A 9,371-nucleotide genomic window follows, 5' to 3' on the forward strand; every position below is an offset into this window, starting at 1 on the left:
CCGGACGCGCAGGCTCAGCGGCCATGGCTCATGGGCCTAGCCGCTTCACGGCATGTGGGATTTTCCCGGACGGGGACACGAACCTGTGTCCCCTGCATCGGCAGGCGGACCCTCAACCACTGCGCCACCAGGGAAGCCCTCCAACATGTTTTAAAGAAAATTTTTCCATTTGATTTTCTAATCTAGTATCCAAGGCTGTAAATGAAACTCACACTTAAGCCTTTTTTTCCCTAGGTTACAGCTTTAGCAGAAAAATTTTCTTATATAGTCAACATATTTAAATCATATTTAGAATTTTTAGTTTCTCTTATTTTACATTTATACAAGCACTTAATATATTGAAATTTTTATAGAAGTTAACCAGAAAAGGTATTTGCTCCTGATGGAGCAAAACCTATGATTTTGAGATCTTATAATTTAACTTATCAACTCTCTCTAGAGGTAGACAAAGTATCTCTATTTGCTTAAAAACTATTTCATATTTATAAACCAGGAATTTTTATCAACTCTTATATAAGTTAGAGGAGTTTAAGAATTTAAGGTAAAAATATAGGCACTAATATTTATTAAGGATATTGATCAGTTGAAGAATAAAAATGTGTAATTAATCACCATTTGTTCCTCTTGGGAAACACAGTGTTGAAAATCTGTGTAACTTTGTGATTTTTCCCTCTGAATTTACCAAAATAGTCTTTCTCTTTTTTTTCTAGGTCCATTATTTTTTCTGTTCTTTTTTTTTAACAATAGTGATAATCTCCTTTCTTTTGCCTTATTTTATAAATCCTGAAGAAAGTAATTTTGGCATTATTCAATCGTTAAGAAAAACAAAAGCAGAAAGAAAAACAAAAGCAGACGGTCGAATACTAAGGATTCAGCTTCCTTTTAATTTTGGTGCAGGAATTTTAACTTAGCAGATATTGGCACAATTGGCACATGAAAAATTACCAGAATTCTGAAAGAAGAAAAAAGGCTCTGAGCTTGAGGGTCAGAGGAAGCCAAATTGACACAAACCGAAATACATAAACAGAGAGAATCTAGGAAGAAAAACACCAAAAACTTTTCAAACTTGAATTCAAGTGCCAGGAACAATCAGAGTCCTCAGGCATACAACCGAAAAAAGGTCATAGAAATCAGAGTACAGATTCTTATCAACTGCCACTTGACAGAAATCACTCAATGGCCAGGCCACAGAATTAAAACCCAGATGCCACCACTGTTGTCACCAGGGTAGATTCAACCCACCCTGTTCAACTAGAGCAAGAACCAGAAGCAGAAACAAATGTGACCAAGAATCAGTTTAGTGTGTGAGAGCCAGAGAACCCAATTGCCACATAAGCATTATGACAGGAGCCAAGAGAAGAGGAGCGGAGGACCCAAGGGGTCCAGGACCAGAAAAGATCCAGGTTCGCTTTAATCTACACATTCACAGTGGAGCCTTCAGAATAAGAGTCAAAGAATAACTCAAAGACATATGGTAAAATTATTAGCATACTATTTAATTATGCACAAGAGAAAACAATACATTAATTTCCTCTAAAAATAAAATAAAATAATACAAAATAAAATGACTTAAATATGAGAAAGAGAACTAGAGGAGACAAAAAAAAACAAGCCACTTTGATTTCTTGCTTCGGTGGTAAAACGCTGATCTGCCGGCAGCCAGCAAAAAGGCCTGTCAGGTGATTTTTGCCCTCAGGCAGCCAAATGGGTCATCAAAGGAAGCCATTTCAGTTGTTTATTCTGCAGAAGACCTGGGGGGTTAACTTGGACACATACAAAACAGGCAGTCTCTGATCTATGTCCTGCAGCGTATCCTTTGCCAGCACCCACAACTTTAGGTCTGCACCATTTTCTTATTCAAATTGTTCACGGATAATCGAAAAGGTAAATTAAAAGAAGTCAAAGCAATTCAGATTTCAAATGAAATTGAAGGGAAAAAAAAGCATCTCTACTACTGTAGGTGCAGGAAGCCTTGATTGGCCTTGCTTTCAAGACTCTGCCTCACCACCCACTACTTCGCCTTGTTCTCCACTGTTAACAATCTTGCCATCCTGTTGTTTTTCTTCCAAGCACACAAGGTGTGCTTGTGGTGGCTACTGTCCAAGTGACCAACTTGCTCAGGGTTTCCTGGGACTTTCTGATTTAGCACTGAAAGTCCTGTATCCAGAGAAGCCCCTCAGTTCCAGGCACAGTGGGACAGTTGGTCACCTCAGTACTTTCCCCTTGAATTGTAAGAATTAGGTCCACACTGCAAGGGTAATAAGATCCAAGAAAGCTGCCCTTTGAAGAGGTTTCTGGAAGCATCTTGCATTTTCTATCTTTTTTAATTGTGGCAAAACATACATAACATAAAATTTACCATTTTAACCATTCTCAAGTGTACAGTTCTGTGGCATCAAGCACATTCACATTGCTGTGCAACTATCCATCTCCAGAACTTTGTTATCCTCCCCATCTGAAACTCCATACCCATTAAACACTAACTTCCCTTTCTCCTCCCCCAGCCCTTGGCAACAAGCATCCTATTTTCTGTCTATGAATTTGACTACTCGAGGTACCTCATATAAGTGGAATCACATAATACTTACCCTTTTGTGCTTTTGGTAATTTCTTAAATTATAAATTGAATTTTACCGATTTTCAATTATAATAGCTAAAATAACCAGCTGTTGACCGAGCACTACTAGCAGATGAAATCAATATCCAACTTGTTTTTGGCCCTCTACTCACCTTCAAAAATTTATTTAGTGAATGAATGAATAAATGAATGGTTTCCCTACCTCTGCCTCAAAACTTGGGCAGGCCCCAGGACTTTTGCTGGTCACTCTTAAGGAGTAAGCAGTTGGTCACTTTCAGTAACAAACAAAAATCTCAACTCCAAAATCAGGGCACATGTGATGTCTTCTCAGAAATCCTGCCATCTTCTTACTCATTTGGGGGGTGCTTTGTGTTTGTAAGTTGATACCCACTTGGCCTCTTGGTAAGAGTGAAACCCCTTGTAGCATGCACACATTGAGGAAAGAAGAAAGCAAACAGTCCATCATCTCAAATCATTAGCAAATCTAATCTAAAAGACATTGAGCACAGGCATTTGATGGGAGGCCAGTTGGAGTCCATCTACCTCCATACCTAGCCTCTTCCTTTAACTTTAAAATACCAGAGACTCTGGTCCTGAAAGCTGGAATTTCCTTGCACTTATTACATACTGTAATATTCTTTAATTTTTATACCGAAGAATTATAGGTTCACTGTTAACAGGTAGAATACTACACAGATATAAAAAATTAAGTTCATAATTTCCCACACCAATCTCATCTCCAATTCCCCAAAGGGGGAAAAAATATTAACAGGGTAGAGTCTATCTTTACCTCTTTTTCCTCATAAAAATACTGCAGCACAGTATTTCATAAAAATCATTAAAATTTTGCATCATAAAAATATTACATATCTATGTACATATAGATGGATGTTATATTATAGTAATTATATTATATTCTTATCTTGTATCTTGCTCTTTTTTCCTAAGCAGATCATAGACTTCCCCCTCTGAGTCTCTGTAATTCCAAACTTCGGTATGTTTTCCTCAAGAGAGAACAACAGTGGCTACTCAGGGTGTGATTTAAAGGCATAAATATAGAGGAGACGTTGTCTGGTTGTCCCAAGCTGGCTTTGTCTAGCTATGAAAGGCTGCTGACTTTCATTCATAAAGCATAGGTGACTATGTTCTTGAATCAAAGAAAAGAAAGGAAAGGAATGAATGCTCCTTCGATGGAGGAGATGAATGACCGAATTAAGTAGCCAGTTGGTTTAATTACAGCTTTCAGTTTTCCCTCATTTAATAAGCATTGCAACCATTCCACCTCTGGTCAAAAATAACAAGTAGGTGGTATTGTGTTTGTGATTATATATCTGAAATCTATGAAGGGAAAAACAAATAGTAAATTCATTCTCTGCATTTTTCTTCTTATGGTTTACATGTGATCTACTTATTTTGCTAACGTCTCACTGTTTCTAAACAGTGCTTTTTAGACCTTCAGCATCTGTAATGTGAGGAATGCTAAGTGTAAATGCAGATTCCTAGGCCATGTTTTGACCTCTCCTGGATCAAAATATCTGCAAATAGAATTTGTATCAAAAAAGATTTCCACAGGTGATTCTAGCATACACTAACTTGCTTGAAAACTACCCCTAGGCCTCACCACAGGCTCAGAGATTTGCTGATCTCATCTTTTAAAAGACTCTAATCATCTTCTCCAGACTTCAGATACCTAGCATCCCCCCACCTCCTCCCCTTTTCTGTCCACCACCCCCTAGCATGTTACGAAAACAGGAAGCTTGCATACTCTTGGGTCCAGCTCTATGCAGGCAGGCTCTGAATAGCCCCTGGGTCCCCAGAAGAACATGAAGAAGGAGCTGCTGATTTAACTGGGCCTAAGAATTGCCCTTGACTCTTTGTGTTCAGACCTAGGAAACAGTAGTTCTGAGTCTGCTGGGACCCTAACAAGCATTGGAGATAAAACATTTTCTGTCTCTAGGAGAGGCTAGAGCAGCATGCAAACACCTTTGTGGATGCTAAGAAGAAAGCCAAGAAGGGAAAGAGCGAGGATTAATAAAGGTAGTGACTGCCTTTTGCATCTTGTCATTCTCAATACCAACAGTCAATGACAGTTCTTGAATGAGTACAGGTCAACATGTGAATGAGTGACTGGATGAATTTGTTTCATACTTTTTGGTGACCGAAAACAACAATAGCAACAACAATTTCCTAATCCCTGAGATTATTGCCCACTTGAAAAAGACACGTGGGTGCTTCATATTGGTCTACAGTCAGAATGTCATCTGTAACTTTTACTAATGTCTACAAGGAACACTGGTGGGAACTGATTCAATAGGCTTTAAAACTCCGGAGAGTAAAGCATGGAATTCCCTGGAAATGCTTTGTCATGAAGACACTGCTAGGAAGCAGCTCTGGAGGAGCTGTGTGGGTGCCTGATTCAGAGCCTCATAAACATAAAAGAGAAATAGTAAAACTGAGAAAAGCCAAGGTCAGAAAGCTGCCTTGAGCCAACACATTACTGCCCACCTGCTAAGTTCTAGGCTATTCTGCCCAGCCTCAAGGACCCTGAGCTCTTTCCAGGTTCTAATTTGACCAGGCATTTATTAGGTTATAATAAAAGGAGGAATGAAAGAAAACAGATTCTTTGGAGAGAATGGACAACAACATTTCATGGGAAAAATGAGAAAATTAGCCAGAAGAAAGACATAAATTTGCCACAAAGACATCACAGTTTCTTCAAAGATACAATTTGCCTGCTGAACCTATCCACAAATATTTTTGAAACTCAGAAACATGCAGCACATTCTCTATAAGAGGATATTACTGTGACTCGCTCAACCAGGGACCCTGTCCTGCTGGTGGACTGACACTATGATAGCTCCCAGTGTTCACCTCCTGGTATTCACACTCTGTGTAATCCCCTCCCCTTGAGAGTAAGAAGGCCAACAGAATACAGCAGAAGTGATGGGATGTCACCTCCATAATTATGTTATAATCTCTGTCTTGCTAGATTTTCCATATTGCTTTCTCTGCTTGCATACTTTGATGAAAAAAGTGGCCACGCTGGAGAGGTCCACATGGCAAAGATTGGAGAGCAATCTCCAGCCAATAGCTAGGAAGGACCTGCAAGCCTCAGTCAAACAGTCCTCTGGGAACTGAATTCTGCCAGCAACCTGGATGAGCTTAGAAGTGGATCCTTCCCAGCTGAGCTTTCATATGAGACCACAAGCTTCAGCTGGCAAATTTATTTCAGTCTTGCAAGGAACCCTAAAACAAAGGAATCAGCTAAGCTATGCCAAACTCTTGACCACAGAAACTGTGAGTTAATAAATGTATATCATTTTAAGCCACTAAATTTGGGGTAATTTGTTACACAGCAATAGATAACTAATGCAATCCTGATCCAACCTGAGATATCGAGGAAAGAGTGTCTGGTTTTCACAGTTCTGAACAATTACTCTTGCTGCCCTTGCCCTGCTGGAGTCTGTGAAATAAGACACACTCTTCCAAGCTGCCTGTATCCAGCACATATATGACAACCTCTGCAGCCAGGGGGGTAGAGGGGTGGGGGGAGGGGCGTGCTCTGAGAGGTGCCAAATGGGAAAGTCATTTAGTCCATGAAAAGATACTGATTTGTTAAAACAGAAACTGGTATTAGCTTGTGTTCTAAAGAGCTTTTAAATCTCAGAGAAGAGGATGATAAATTGAGTGCTACGTCCACATTTTCAGTCAAAGGCTTTAGTTGTAAGTAATTCCACATGCTGTAACCATCAGCAGTATGCAAGGAGGCTCCCATATGAAATAAACCTTCATTTGCCTGAAGCCAGAATTTATATTTTCTTTAAGATGAGATTCACATCAACACACACAAAGACACACGCACAGGTGTGCGTGCGTGCGACTGTTTTTGTGGGAGGATGGACTAACTGAACTCACTTTTCAATTGCATCAGCTTCTTTTTTAAAGTAGTGATGAATGGATTCAATTAGATGAAAACCATACTTGTGGTTGACACACCAGGAGTGTTATTTCTTCCCACAGATTTCATCATGCACAATGACTAAAGGCACTGCCTTTCTTTGCTGTCTTTCCAGGTTACACTTATAGGCAGCTCTCTGACCAGAAGCGTGTAAATGATTCTTAATGTGACACTGGCATAAAGGAAAAGAGAAATCCTCTGAGACACTGGTCAAGAGACAACAGGTTCTTTATTCTCTTTTTACTCTTCAGGTCTCCCTGGACTCAGCTGACCAACAGAGTATAAGACCTGAGTCACACAAGGTTTCTCTTTGTTGAATTTGTATATACCCTCAATGCAAAGTTCGGGGGTCTACAAGGCCATCTTTACCTCTGTTATCAACTGCAAGTTAGAGAGCCCCCAAGATCACCCTCGAGTTTGATAATTTGCTAGAAGGACTCACAAAACCCACTGGAACTGCTGTACTCACAGTTACAGTTTATGACAGCACAGGGACACAGATTAAAAGCAGCTAAGGGAAGAGGTACACAGAGAAGGGTCCAGGAGAGTCCCAAGCATGGGACCTCTAGCACAGGACTCTAGTGGAGTTATGCAGACAGTTTATTTCTCACAGGTGCAATGTGTGACAATATGCATGAGCTACTGCCATCCAGACAAGCTCACGTGAACCTTGGTGTCTAGAGGTTTTATTGGGGCTCAGTCACATAGATATAGCTGACTGCCCATGTGGACAACCTTAGTCTCCAGAGGTCAAGTTCACGCCTCATGACCCAAGGATCCCTACTATAAATCACACTGCTAGCACAGACTAGCTGGCATGGCCAAAGGTCCCCAGGTTAAACAAATCAGGCAGGACATTCCAAGATCTTAGAGGTTACCTCCCAGAAGCCAAGGGCAAAGACCAGGCCTCTCTGGGGGAAAGGTTAATCCTTTACTGGGTACCATACCAAAGCCTATGCAGACTTTCCCGTTCCATTTGGCAGAATTTCCCTGCAACAGCTCTCCGAACTTACACCTTCCCTAATCTCTTCCGTCCTCAAGAACGGCACCAACAACCGCCCAGGTGATCAAGCCACTACCACCCTAATCCATGGAGTGTTTCTGGTGAGCGCAGCCGGGTAGGTGAGGGTAGCGCGGGACGGGGACTGCCGGATGCCGCTGGGATGCTAAACCCCTGCCCTCCTCCCCCGAGTAGGACCCCAAGCGAGCCCCGCCCGACCGCCGAGCCTCCAGCCATGGCTCCTCTGCTCACGAAGTATGCTTACCTGCAGAGCCTGGCCAAGAAGATCTGCTCCCAGCCCAGGCCCGAGCTGCAGAAGCGCAAGTCGGCTGGCAAAACTCGAGTCTTAGAAGCTGCTGGGCTCCTAAAAAAGGAGAGAAAGAAAGCACTGAAGAAATCCCAGGAACGGGAGGAGAAAGCTGCCGAGGCCAAGGCCCGGGCCCCTGCGGAGAGTCTCAGGTCAGGAAGCCGGTGACAGCCGAGGAGGAGGAGGCCTCCAGCTCCACCGGGGCCCCTGCGCACGGCCTGGACAAAGAGCCTCTTTACCTGCCTTGGACGTCCTGCGGCAGCGCCTGCCTGAAAAGATACTGAAAGCGCGGGGCCAAGACGGCGCCAAGGAGCTGTCTCCCGCCGTTTTAGAGAAAAGACGTCGGAGGAAGTGTAGAACGCAGGAGCGCGACCGGAAGGAGAAGCAGCAGCAGAAGGAGCTGAGGGCAAAGCGGAAGGCGCCCGAGGCCCCCGAGGGCGCGGAGCACGCTGAGCGGTCCTGAGGCGCCCCTCGAGGAGGCGCAGGGCCGGCCGGGGCTGCTCTTCAACAAGGTGGAGGTAACTGAAGAGAAGCCGTCCCGCAAGGCTCAGCGCAGGAAGGAGAAGAGGCAGAAGGGGAAGGGCAACCTGACGCCGCTAACAGACAGGACCTAGGCAGCAGGTGAAGCGCCTGCGGGCGCGGCAGGCCCGGCTGGAGGAGCTGCGGGCCGCGGACGCGGGCCACGCCCAGGAGCTCGAGGCAAAGATGCATGCAGTGTGCGAACCTGCTGGACAAGGCCGAGGGCGTGAAGATCCGCGACGACGAGCACCTGCTGCAGGAGGCCCCGAAGCGCAAGAAGAGAGGGGCGCAGCGCCAGCGCGCGTGGGAGAACCGCACTGCGCGTGTGGCGGACAAGACGCAACTGCAGGACCCGTGGCGGCAGAACTCGCGCGAGAACAAGGAGGCCGAAGCTGAGCGGCGCCTGGAGAAGACCCGGAAGAGGGGCCGCATCCTGCCCCAGGACCTGGAGCCGGCCGGCCTGGCCTGAGGGCCCGACTGCCCGACCGGCTCAGGCTCCCAGCGGAAATCGGACGTTGCCCCGCTGCCCTCACCGACTTTTCGGGGCTCAGGCCGCACGTGCAGAAGAACCTTCAGATCCGGGTAAGGGGTGACCCAGATCCGGGCTCCAGCCCCCTCTGGTGAGGCCAGAACGCTCCCTGAAAATTCCGGGGTGGGGGACGAGGGAGTGGTGAGGAGGGAGTGGCATGGGGAGGGGCTGGGTCTTCACTGGCCCCCTCCTCCTCTCCCGAGTTCACAGGAGCAGGAAGGGAATGGCCTGTGTGGCTGCTGTGTCAGCCCCAGAGTCTCTTGGAAAGGACAAAAACCCAACTCCTGTAGCCAAAGTTGAAGGCAGAATTGACAGGCTTGGTAACTGGGGAAAGGCGGGGCCATCCTCAGGCTGCCTGGAATTGAATTATTCTAAATTTATTTGTAAGATGGATAAAGATTATCATTTAAGATAAACATGCACATTAAAAATCCTAAAATAACCGCTAGAAGATAGAAACAGTGTTACTAAACTAGAAAG

The 9,371-nt window shown here is 44.6% G+C and overlaps 1 pseudogene; it reads left to right on the top strand.

Moving 5' to 3' along the window:
• Positions 1 to 7,771: 7,771 nt before the first annotated feature.
• Positions 7,772 to 8,831, top strand: LOC116756130 (annotated as a pseudogene).
• Positions 8,832 to 9,371: the final 540 nt, after the last annotated feature.

This window comes from Phocoena sinus, chromosome 6, assembly GCF_008692025.1.
Source record: "Phocoena sinus isolate mPhoSin1 chromosome 6, mPhoSin1.pri, whole genome shotgun sequence".
In the NCBI taxonomy this organism is placed as follows: Eukaryota; Metazoa; Chordata; class Mammalia; order Artiodactyla; family Phocoenidae; genus Phocoena; species Phocoena sinus.